This window comes from Peromyscus maniculatus, chromosome 2 (assembly GCF_049852395.1).
Source record: "Peromyscus maniculatus bairdii isolate BWxNUB_F1_BW_parent chromosome 2, HU_Pman_BW_mat_3.1, whole genome shotgun sequence".
Lineage (NCBI taxonomy): Eukaryota > Metazoa > Chordata > Mammalia > Rodentia > Cricetidae > Peromyscus > Peromyscus maniculatus.
Window position 1 is genome coordinate 38,270,888 of NC_134853.1, and position 12,728 is coordinate 38,283,615.

Consider the following 12,728-nt stretch of genomic DNA (forward strand, 5'->3'; position numbering starts at 1 on the left):
CTCACAGAGGAAATGATCCCCAGCAGCTATGTATGCCTTGTAGTTTCAGTAAGGCATTTCTCCAAGTGTGGCCTACTGGTCTCATGTCTTCTTTAGCTCTAGCTCAGACATATGACATCAGGATGATCAGTGTCAAAAGATGCAAGGGGAAGTCTTAGGTCTCAAAATGACTCTTATGTAACTCAAATTAAAGGATATGTTTATCATGGGGTATGCTCATGCCATGACAGCAATTTAGGGAATTTCAAGATAACACTTTCCAGAGCCTTCTGGATGGAGCCTTACTTAAATATTTCCATAGAAGATCCCAGATGTGTACATAGCCTTAACTAGGATGAGGAAGGAATTCATGGTGTAGGGGGCACAATGAACTATATCTGTGTGGACAGTTCTGGAAACTGCAGTGAGGGAGATGTACAAATCTAGATGTGAACTAGATACTTTTTTTAGAGAAATAATATTTAGACAGATCACCCCCAGGGCATGGGGAGTAAGCTGTAAGTAGACACAAGAATCTGAGGACTAGCAGTCAGTCATACACAGGACATTTTAGCTCAAATAAAGAAGTATTTTTCTGCTTCTGCTGATTTGTTTAGAATCTGTAATTGCTCCCTTGGGGATCTGGGTTGTGTGTTCATTGCTATAGGAGATGGTTCTCTCTTTCTCCGGCAGCAACTACATGTGTGTGAAGACTCATAACCTATTTATCTCCATTGTGTTGAAAGACAGTGGTTCAGATGTAGATCTAGGTATTCTAAGTGTGAGTTTCACACATACAGAGTCTGCATTCCTATAGTCTGCATCTTTAGGTTCAACCAACCTTGGATTGAAAGTAACTGGGAAAAATTGTGTGTGTGTACAAATCTCTAAACTTGTACACTTTTGTCTTGCAATTATTCACTATATGATGCAATAGAACTATTGCTTTTAAACCATTCACATTATATTAAGTATTGTAGGTAGTCTAGAGATGATTTAAAACTATGGGAATATATGTGTAGGTTATATTTAAATGCTACCCTGTTTATGTAAGGGATTCGAACACCCCAGGATTTTGATAGCTGTGTGTGTCCTGAAACCGACCCCCAGTAATGCCAAGGGACAATTGTATCTGCATGTTGGGGGCCTGGGGCTGTGACACCTGGGTTTCTGGTTGTTCATTTCCTGGCCTGAAGTACCAGGCTGCTCCTTGTGATACCTCAGTAAAACCCCCCACTCTATCCCCTACAGACAAAGAGAAGCTTAAACCAGGATTCCTAAGTGTAGATAAGAACTTAGACCCCTTTTCCCCAGGTGGCTGTATCTGCTACAGGGACTTTGGAAAACAGTCAGGATATTCGACCAAAAGACTAAAAAGGGAGGTGGGTTAAAATAAATTATATGGTCTGTGCCTTTAAGAACTAGCCTCACAAAGAAAGGGGAGGCTCCTTCCAACCTCCCTGCTGTGAGTGAGAAGTTTGGAAGAGCCTCCCTGGAGACTTGTAAACTTAGAAAACACCTTACTTTTGCATTCTGTACCTAAAAGTCTTCAGTGGCGGCTTTGGGGACTGTGATCTAGGCCAGGCCAGTTTCAAGTCCCCAGAAATGATGGCGCCAGCCCCAGGAACAAAAGAACAGAGTCAGGATGTCTGATGGTAACCAATTAACCACGAGATGCCCCTCTCCAGAGATAACAAGACCAGACCCCGGAGATGAGTTGTAAAACTCCTGACAGGGCAAACAGATAAGATAAAGTCCAGGCCCGGGAAAAACTTGACTAATCAAGGATGGACCCGTACTAACCTCCTCCCCTCTAAGAAATTTTATGGGTTTTGCCTATAAAAACTAACTTCCCCAAGAAAGAGGCACTCCTCCCTGCCTCACTGTATTGGGTGTAGGAATGAGTCCCTGTCTAGACTTGTATCTGCAGAATAAACCTTGCTGTTGCATTCTGGACATCCAAAGGTCTATGGTGGACTCTTTGGGGGGTCACAATCTGGGCATAACACTCCTGTCCTGAAAGTTTAGCATTTTATATACACACAGTTGTATCCTCTGTACTGGGATTTGGTGTTAGCGATGACAGCTTCCTCGGTCACCTCTATTTGTATGTTCACCCTGACGAGCAGTTCTTCCTGCCAGGATCCTTCTGTCTGAATCCTGTTGTCAATCTGCTGAACTCTGCCCATGCCCGTGGCTTCATAGGCAAAAGCCACCAAGTCAGAGAACCAGAGGAACGGCTTCCTGCATACAGACTCCTGTGATCACGTATTTGAATTTCTATCTGTGCCCTCATTCTAAGTTCTCAAGGTGGATTTCTACACATTTTGTGGGTGGAGAAGGAATAGGAACTTGCATTTAAGGTGACAGAAATAGTAAGAGCGGTTTAATAAAATCAGGTAAAAATCAAGATTATAGACTACTATTCATACAGTGAGTATGTGACCCATGAGCTATCACTGCAAAGACACAGCTTCTTTTCGTTACAAGCTTGCTCCAGAAAGAGTGGCTATAAATGACTCTTGTGCTTCAAGCTGAGTGATAATTTTTTCCTGCCTTGTTTCATGATGGACATTTATTTGCGTGTGTGACCTGATGGGTGTGGACACAATTAGGCCCAAAGAGTTTGAATAGGTGTCCTTTGTATCTTGGTCAGGAAAATTTTTTCATCAATTCTAAACCTTCTGCTAGGAAGTCAACACCAGAGACAGACTCCAATTCCACTTGGAATTAGTTTCTCTCCTTGAGGCAAACTTAGAGAATGACGCAGCAGCTTACTTCATCCAGCCAGTCTTTGTGGAGGATATTCAGAGGAAGGAGTGTGGTGCTCTGCCACAATACTGCCATGACCTACAAGAATATTTTCAATTTGAAATGTTACATCTAAAACTGGTGTAGGAGATTTTGTAGGAAACTGTGAATTTAATAGGGCCCAAACACAGGGAAATACCATTTTTCACATGACAATGTTTGAAGTTCTTAAAGGCTTTTAGAGGGAAGGTCCTCTCTGCTGCTCTCGCACTGAGTTTGTCCACGTGTTATTTGACTTCAGAAGAGAAATGTAAGCCACTTCAATTGTGCCATCATTGTGTCCTACCATCCGGTCTGTTCTACTCATCCTTAACTTCATCATGTCTCCTCCTGAAAGTAATGAATCTGATGCTGTATTTTTATTTCACATGAACAGTGAACGTTCAGAGAAGTGACTAATATTTAGGAGGACACAAAATCAGTTAACAACCAAGCAAAGAATGACATCTCTCGTCAGCATGGACAACTCCCTTCAGCAGGTGCCCTTTTGCTTTGTAATGTTGTCTCATTTTAAAGTTTCAGTTCTACAAATCAGAAAAAATTCTATTCTGCTGCATTCAAAATAGTGTGCTATAGTAGACTGTGTGGAAATTTATAAGGATTTAATATCTTCAGAATGTTGAGGCCAAGTCAATATCTAGATAAGGAACTTCAGCACCTGCTTGGTTTTTATTTACTCCCTAGTTTTTGTGGGTATCAAAGTATATGTTGGTGCATGAAAGTTCCTGTCAATTCCTTTTCTAGAACTTTTCTGTGGTACTGTGGTTGGCTGAGTTTTGGAACATTCAGCTTATACCTATGGAATCCTTTAAACTCTGGGAGATTTCAAGGAGGGAGGGAATGTTCTTGCTCTTCTGTCCACTCAAAAGTGCATAGGCACCCGGTGAGCATTTCAGGGAGTCATATCTATTTATGCCATTAAAAAATGTATGTTCCTACTTTCATCCCCCAAATATCTGTCTGTCATCTATCTATCTATCTATCTATCTATCTATCTATCTATCTATCTATCTATCTATCTATCTATCCATTTATATAACTATGTATGTTATAAATAATATATGCATGTATGGTATATTGCATATATATATGCAATTATATAGACTATATGTATCATAAAAAATTTAACTATAAACACATAACTATTTTTTCTCTATTATATTACCTGACAGAGACTAGATATGTTTCCCTACTACTGAGGACAGATGGAGTTGGGCTGATGTCAGATAGTGTTGCAGAAGACACACAGATCTCAGTGTAACATTACCTCCAAGTGGCTTAAAGGGAGGTCTTAAAGATGGGTCTGACTCTCAGGAATGAGTAGCAGCAGGCATCCACCCAGTGGCCCACTAATCCAGAGGATTCACTAATGTCTCAGTAGGGTGATTCCACTTGTCACAGTGTCTGAAACCAGCAGACGTTGGGACTCTTAAGGACCTTCAGTGGAGCTGGTTGATGAGAGGCTTAGCTGAAAACCCACTGATTGTGAACTGGGACTGAGAATACACAAAGGAGTTGGTAGTGAAGCATGCAAGTGGGATGTCTGTGTGTCCATGTTATGTGTGTATACTGTGTATGTGAACATTTGGAGGAGGCAATGGGAGAAAGTTGCCCCTGAGAGGGTAAGAAAGTTCCTTCTCCCAACTGGCCCAGTCTGAATGGGGCAAAGCCATGTCTGTTAGCTGCAATGTATTGATTGTATTTGTTATTGATTGTATCCCTTGGCCATATGTTGCTTTCTGTTCACATCTTTCCACATCCCAGATTAACCCATTGCACACTCCTTCTGGAATTAACCTGAGTTTGCTCTGAATAGGTGAGAGTTGGCAGTCTTTCAAATGCAAGAGTGACAGGAATACCAGTCTTTCCTGGAAACAAGATGACACCATTGAGGTGAGAGTTACCACGGCATGAGCAAGTTTAAGTACAAACTGCATTGTTTACACATATGCAGTGTCTGGTCAAGGAGTAAAGTAAGTTTCCACAATTAAAAACCATGTTTGCTTGAGATGAAGAGAATAATTAAGGTAAGAAGCTAATTTTGTTCTGAGTTATGTGGACACCTTTCTTTATATATGAAGATATAGAATTAGGTTAGTTAATCACTGGGAACTATGGGAGAAAGATTGACTTTTGCATTGAAAAATCAGACTTTCAGGCTGAAGAGATGGTAAAGTGTTTGCTCTGAAAGCATAAGGACCCATGTTTGATTCTCTGCACTAATAAGAAAAGCTGGGTGTTATGGTACATGCTTGTAACCCCAGAGCAGGTGTGGTAGAGACAGGAGGATCTCTGGAATTCACTGATCAGACATCCCTGGGAAACCACTGGGCTTCAGATTCACTGAGAGACCTTGTCCCCACAAATTAGGTAAAAGCAATAAAGGAAGATACACAAGATTGACTTTTTGTCTCCACATGTGCACATATAAGTGCTCATATATTTATCCATGAACATGTGCCCCAAACACACACACACACACACACACACACACACACACACACACACACACACACACACACACGACTGACTAAAAATTAGCCTAAATTTCTTTAATCTCATGTTATCCATGGGTTTATATTTGTGTATGCACACATGTGTTTACACATATGCCTGTGAAGTCATAGGTCAACAGCAGGTCTTACTCCTCAGGAGCAGTCCACCATGTATTTGGAGACAGTATTTTTCACTGGGACTTGAGGCTCACTGATTAGGCACCACTGGCTAGTCAGTAAGTCCCAGGGATCCATTTGACTGTGCTCTCTTCGTCCTGGGATTACAGTATGTGTGGCTTTCTGTGTGGGTTCTGGTACTGAACTCAGGCCTTCATGCTTTTGCAGCATCTTTTTCTGACTGAGCTACTTTGAGGAGAAATATGCAGATGACTTCCTTGGAGGTAAGATAGTGATAGCATGTTGTCAGACACTGGAGACTCTAAGAAATTTATCAGTTGACCGTATGCTTTCCTTATAAATGAGGTAAGCACAATTCAGCCCATTACAGTTGGAAAACTCAAAAACAAAGCATAAATATTTTTAAAGTACTCTTTTAGTTTCTGAAGTCCTGTTAGGCATAATTAGTTTACTTTTAGAGAACTCAAACAAATGTATTTGAAGTATTAATATGAACAGATATTGGCATTCAGGACTCATTCTTCTCTGAAGAAACCACAGCAAAGTAATTGCAGTTTTTCTTTGCCTTCCTCTCTGTTCTAGTTTATACTGGGAGTGTTGTTCACAGGCCTACATGCTGAAGTCCTGATACCCAATGTCCTCTCCAGTCTCTGAAGGTACTGAAAGATAATGGGACCTGTAGGAGGTACGGGCCAGCAGAAGGAAGTTGGATCTTTGAAGGGGGTAGTGAGATATGGCCCCATCATCGTCGCTGTCTTAGCTTCTGTACTGCCATGAGGCAGTACAGCCTTTACTGTTTATTTTCTCAGGAATTTTGTCACAGTAGCAGAAAATGAAAGATAATTCAAGGTAGAGACTCTCCGGCTATAGGAGCTTTGATACAGATGAACATTTTCTTTGGGATTTTCCTTCTGGGCTAGTTTTCATCTCTCTTGCTGCTGCAAGCATCTGGTGATGCTCTTTTCCTTCAGCTAGAACATGCTCTCAAATGGACCTCCAATTACTCTGAATTTTCCTTCACATTGATTTTTATCCTTTGCAAGAGAACTTCCCTTTTTATCATTTCCTACAGATTATTTGCAGGGCATCTGTCCAACTCAATGATACACACAGAAGTATGAAGTTCAGCTTTGCTATTTCCTCACAAATTGCACATAATTTTTTTTAAATGATGTTAGTCCTGAAGGGATTGAGTAATGTAATGATCAGCATTGTATGATGCCCAGTAGAAGATGGTGTATAGAAGGGCATGCTATGCCTTCTTTTCTTTTCTTTTCTTTTCTTTTCTTTTCTTTTCTTTTCTTTTCTTTTCTTTTCTTTTCTTTTCTTTTCTTTTCTTTTCTTTTCTTTTCTCTTTTCTTTTCTTTTCTTTTCTCTTCTCTTCTCCTCTTTTTCTTTTCTCTTTTCTTTTCTTTTCCTTTCCTTTCTTCTCTTATCCTCTCTCCTCTCTCTCTCTCTCTCTCTCTCTCTCTCTCTCTCTCTCTCTCTCTTTCTCTTTTTTTTTTGCCTTCCTCAATTCTGTGCTTGCAGAATGTCCATGCTCTTACTTTTGTTTCTGAGGAAACCCAGTGAGACCCCTTGCCCAGGTGACTCAAACTCCAATTCCTCTTTCTCAGTGGCTCCCACGAGGAGAGGAGTAGGCCATTACCATTTGAGGTGCTTTCTCAAATTATTCCTAACCCTTCTGTCCCTACTCCCAAGTCACTTCACAAAGCCTCACTGGTTATCTGACACCTCAGAGGCAGAGATATTTTACACAATTGCTTTGATTTATACAAGAAAGCTCATAATTTGAGTATTCATTATCACAACCAATAATTATATCACTCTTCACAAGAGTAAAATATCACCAATAGAGTGACTATTTATAAAATTCATTTTATAAGTCACACCTTATCTGGTTAACACTATCATCTATTTTGGGGGTATATCTCAATCAGCCTTGATAATTTTTGAATGACAATTCAGTAGAAAGTGATTTAAAAATGAAATGGGTGAGGGGAGATTGTAATGGAGAAAATTAAGGCAAAAACCAGGAAATGTCCTTGCAGACATTCTGATGTTGAGGAATATCAAACTGCAAACAAGAAAGATGGATTGTGGCACGTGAAGAATAGATAACTGAAGTGGAGCTGACTAAGAAGCATGGTAGATGCTCCCAAAGAGAACGATGGAAAGGCAGCTAAGCTGGAGGATTATGGAAAAGCTGGGAAAATCTATGTGTTTTCAATAGCTCTCTATGACCGTGCTGAGAAAGTCAGACATGATATATATTACATCATGTTATCATATGATGTGCTGGTAAGATTACACCTTCACCCTCCATCAAAAATGTGTAACTCTTTGTTCTATGAGTCAGTGCACAACAAAAGTCACACCATGTCATATTGAACATAACAGAGCAAATTTATTTTAGTGGTGTCTGGCTGTGTTTTCCAAGATAAAGAAAATAACTGTTTTAGATGAATGTGAACTATTTTAATTGGTTCCCTTCTGACAGCAGCTTTCCTCAAATAGTAAGGGTGTTCTATAGTTAGTTACTAAAGTTCCTAAATACTGTAGTGGATGGCAAACACATTGCAGACACAAACCAGTTCATTCTAACATCCATAGAATGCAGTCAGTATCCAAGGGAGACTGAATGAACGGAGCTAGTTACAATTATAGTGAATGCAAACACTGGTTTGGATTTCTTTTGCTTGGGAGAACATTGAGAATGTAGTTCCCTTAACTTTAGAAAAGCGTCTATTTTTGTAATCTTGACTACCAAATGGAGACGTTATTTCTGCTCATTCCATGCATATATTTCTTACATTTGTTCTGTGTTCCCAAATAAACTTTCATGGGCGGGGGTAGGGATGCTTTTTATTCTTCCACTATACTCATAATGGCAAAGTTCTGAACCCTAGCTGGTCATTAGGTTGCTCGGGAATTAACATGGGGAGGCACAAGGCACCACCTCCATGTGTTTGAAGAAAGAAAAGTTTCTAGGATTGATTTATTTACCTAGAAAAATAAAGAAGCATCCATATTTTATAGGCAGTGTTTTAAGACAGCTCAATCTCCTTAAAGGGAATGTTTGTTTATTGTTACCAATCCAGTTTCTATGCTTGAGATATATAGCTGAAACTATCATTTCATATGCTTTTGTCTAACATTTACCTTCTTGCCAATTAAAGCTTTTCTACAATTGTGCTGTGGAGAGCAAAGCAGGCCAAAATAGCTCCAAGGTTTTTATATACCATGGAACAAAACATACCCCAACTTTTTTATGAAGAAGGGTTTTAAATGAAAACAAAATGGAGCAGCTAGTATAATTTTTCCTATATTTACCATTGATAGACTCAACTATGTTTTGCCACAATTGATTCTTTTATTTCTTTTCTCCCTCCCTCCCTCCCTCCCTCCCTCCCTCCCTCCCTCCCTCCCTCCCTCCCTCCCTCCCTCCCTCCCTCCCTCCCTCCTTTCTGCCATGTCTTTAAGAAGTGTTTTTTTCAGCCACATGTCATTCTGTCTTTACATGCTTCAGGAGGAATAGAACCATTTATTCTTGCAACCTCCAACTGTAGAATGTTCTGCATCTTTAACCTGATTAAAATTTTGTTCTCTTTTAAAGTGAGCCTAGTGATGTGCCTCTCATAGTCTCTTATTTTGGAAGAATCACAGTCTTGCTGTTTTATTTTCAGATTATAAAGGTTCCATCAATTTTCTTCAAATGGTTACATCCACTTACTGATCCTTGCTGAATCACTCATTTTCATTGGCATTCACAAAGTTGTTTATACTTCTAAACACTCCAAGACTTGTTAGGTAAAATTCTTTTTCTTTTTAGAATTTCCCTCAACCTCCGGGGCATCTGATGATTCTGAAATGCCTAGTTCATATTTATAGTCAACTTTCAAGTAAAAGGTGATATTCTTGTCATTTCCAAGATGTACTTTCATCATTTTTCAAATAGTATTTCAAATTTACTTTTCAAAATAGTAAAACAAATATATTTTCTATATTTAATATGTTACTGCCAGATACATCTATTATTCTTATAATTAAAATTAATCTCATTTTTGCCTTGCTGTATTTGGTTGCCTTTTAATTGGATGTCAGAACCCCCAAAAGCTCCCTATTCCCTAAGAGCCATATTCTCATCTCCCCAGAATGCTTCTTCCCAGGACCCATCTGCTGGTGGTGAATGATGTGCAGAGACAACTGGTTGCTCTGTGTCTCACTGCAGTTAGCTTGTTGTATCTTCTATTTATTTTAGTAGACATAGATTAAAATATACAGTTTTAAAAAATCATTAGCTTATGTTGTTTTAAATTTGAATTATAGATCATTAATTTTTTATTTACTTCCTTGGTTTTTCAATGTAGAACACTTTTATGCTTTTTCATCACTCTATACTCTAAGATAGTTTTTAAATAATTGAAAATAATGTCACAATTACAAATGTGATTATTCAGTTTAAGATTCCTTTGCAACCTTCTTTTTGTTTAGACTATGTATCTCAGGAAGCTGGTTTACCCACAGTTTAAAACATTTGAAGTAAGTTCTTTCTTTGTAGTTATATCATCAACTTGGCCTGTACATAGATTGATTCATATTATTTTTAGATATATTTATATTCAATTTATTTTATTTCCAGGGTCAAATATTATAGCATGATATATTTAGACCAGTGTTTCTCAAACTTCCTAATGCTGCAACCCTTTAATACAGTTCCTCATGTTGTGGTGACTCCCAACCATAAAATTCTTTTCTTTCTTTTTTTTTTTTATAGATTTATTTATTATGTATACAGTGTTCTGTCTGCATGGCAGAAGAGGGCACCAGATCTCATTACAGAGGGTTGGGAGCCACCATGTGGGTGCTGGGAACTGAACTCAGGACCTCTGGAAGAACAGCCAGTGCTCTTAACCACTGAGCCACTCTCCAGCCCCATAAAAGTATTTTCATTGCTACTTCATAACTGTAATTTTGACACTGTAATGAACCATAATGTAAAAATTGTCTTGGCAATGGTTTGCCAAAGGGGTTGCAACCCACAGGTTGAGAACCACTGATTTAGAGAAATAGTTTTTCCTTATTTACCAATTTCATTAACTCTGTTCTAGTGTTTCCTTTCGTGAAAATGGGCATGTATGTTGTGTATAAGTTTTCCTTACAAAAATGGTACATCATATAAATAATTTTCTGGTGATTCACACTTTAACAATAGAGCCTTGAAATTGTCCCAACTGGGACATAGATTTATTTGGTTTAGGGTAATATTATCTTCCATTGTTTAGCTATATCATATTTATTCGACTATGGACATTTAGAATGCTTTGAGATTTTGCTATTATAATGCTGTAGCTAATGAACTTGTTTAATATGGCTTCATGCTCAGGAACCATGAATCCAGGACAGATGTTCAGAAGTAGAATTGTCATACCAAAGATGATGACTTTGTATCTCTCTTAGTCATTGTCAAGTTCAGTTCCATGAGGCTATACATGCACCTCAACAGCTCATGACCTCTCTTGTTTGCACACAACATCTGTGATAGACTGTTATAGACATTCTCAGTCTTGTCATTTTTATAGAGGAGAAATCATAGCTCAATTTTCTTTTGTGATGAAGGGGAACCATTCTTTCATGGTTATGCAACTGGAGAGGGCTGTCGATTGAGGTTTGAGGTTTGCTTTTTCCTCACTTTTATTGAAAATAGATTCTTTTCTTATACAATCTATTCTGACTACAGCTTCCCTTCACTCTACTCCTCCCAGCTCCTCACCATCTACCCTCCCTTAAAGATCTACCCCCTTTCTGTCTCTCATTATAAAAGAACATGCTTCTAAGAGAAAACAACAAAATAAAATATAAGAAGATCAAACAAAATCCCTCACATTGAAGCTGGACAAGGAGAACCAAAAGAAGGAAAAGAGCCCCAGAGAAGGCACAAGAATCAGAAATCCACTTGTACACACACTTGGGAGTCACATGAGAATACTTAGCTAAAAGTTATATATTCAGAGGACATGGTGTAGTCCTGGGTAGGATCTTACTTGTGGCTTCAGACTATGTGAGTTCATATGAGCCTTGCTTAGTTGATTCTGAAGGCCTTGTTCTCATGGTATCCTCCATTACCTCAGGCTCTTACATTCTTTCAACCTCCTCTTCCATGGGATTCCCTGGGAGGGAATTGATGGAGACATCCCATTTAGGGCTGTGTGTTCCAAGGTCTTTCTCTTTCCATGTAATATCTGTCTGTGGGTCTCTGTGACTGTTCCCATTTCCCAGCTGATGCAGGAGAAAGCTTCTCTGATGATGTCTGAATAAGTCACTGATATATGAGTATAGTAGGACATCATTAGGAGTCATTTTACTTATTTTTTAATTTTATTTTTTTTAAGACCAGTGGTATTTTGTTTTACCATAGATCTCTGTGCTATCTAGTCTCTGGTTTTTGGTCACCCAAGCAGTGTCAGGTATGACTTCCATTTCATGGAGTCAGCTTTAAGTCAAATCAGACATCGGTTGGTTACTCCCAAAAATTCTGTGCCTCCATTGTGCTGGCATATTTGTAAGGAAGGACAGCACTGTAAATCACAGGGTTTGTGGCTGAGTTGGTGTTTATATTTCACTTTTGGTAGCCTGCAGAGTGCTTTCCTGCATCAAAGATACTAGAACATAGGGGTAAACGTTCTATGTAGCCACCAGCTCAACCTCTGCATGTTCAATGAGTTGTGTGAGTACTGTCTTCAGCAATGGGGACTCACTGTTAGTTTGTGGAGAGCAACGCATTCTTTTAGCAACAGCCTAGGTTGTTTCAGATTTCCATGAGATAGCTTTGGCCAGCAACTCAGTTGAATGTAACCCAGTCTCAGTACTAAAACTTCATTTGGTGATAAGAGATGGCCAGTTGGGACTCTATCTCCCATTATTAGGAGACTTCACTAAAATTGCCTTTATATATTTTAAGAAGTTTCTACAGGACTAAGTTTCCATACCATCCCTCAAATGTCCCTCAATTCCAGCTGTCTCTCCCCACATTCCCTCCCTTAATCCCATCTCTCTTTTCCTTCCTCATCTGATCCTCCCTTTCCAATACCCCCTTTTCCTGGTCTATCCAGGGAAATCCATTTCCTCCCTAGCCCCTTCCTCTATATCCATCCTCTCTGGATCTATGGATTATAGCTTGGATTATATATCCCCTTATAAGTGGATACATGCCATATTTGTCTTTCTGGATTTGGGCTACCTCTCTTAGGATGATTTTTTTTCTACTTCTATCCATTTGCCTGCAAATTTCATCATATCATTTTT

General features: G+C 39.1%; 1 protein-coding gene across 4 annotated transcripts in view; it reads right to left on the bottom strand.

Moving 5' to 3' along the window:
• Xkr4 (XK related 4) overlaps nucleotides 1–12,728 on the bottom strand; it is a 418,246-nt gene that overhangs the window by 123,108 nt on the left and 282,410 nt on the right. The gene's annotated exons all lie outside the window — the stretch shown is intronic.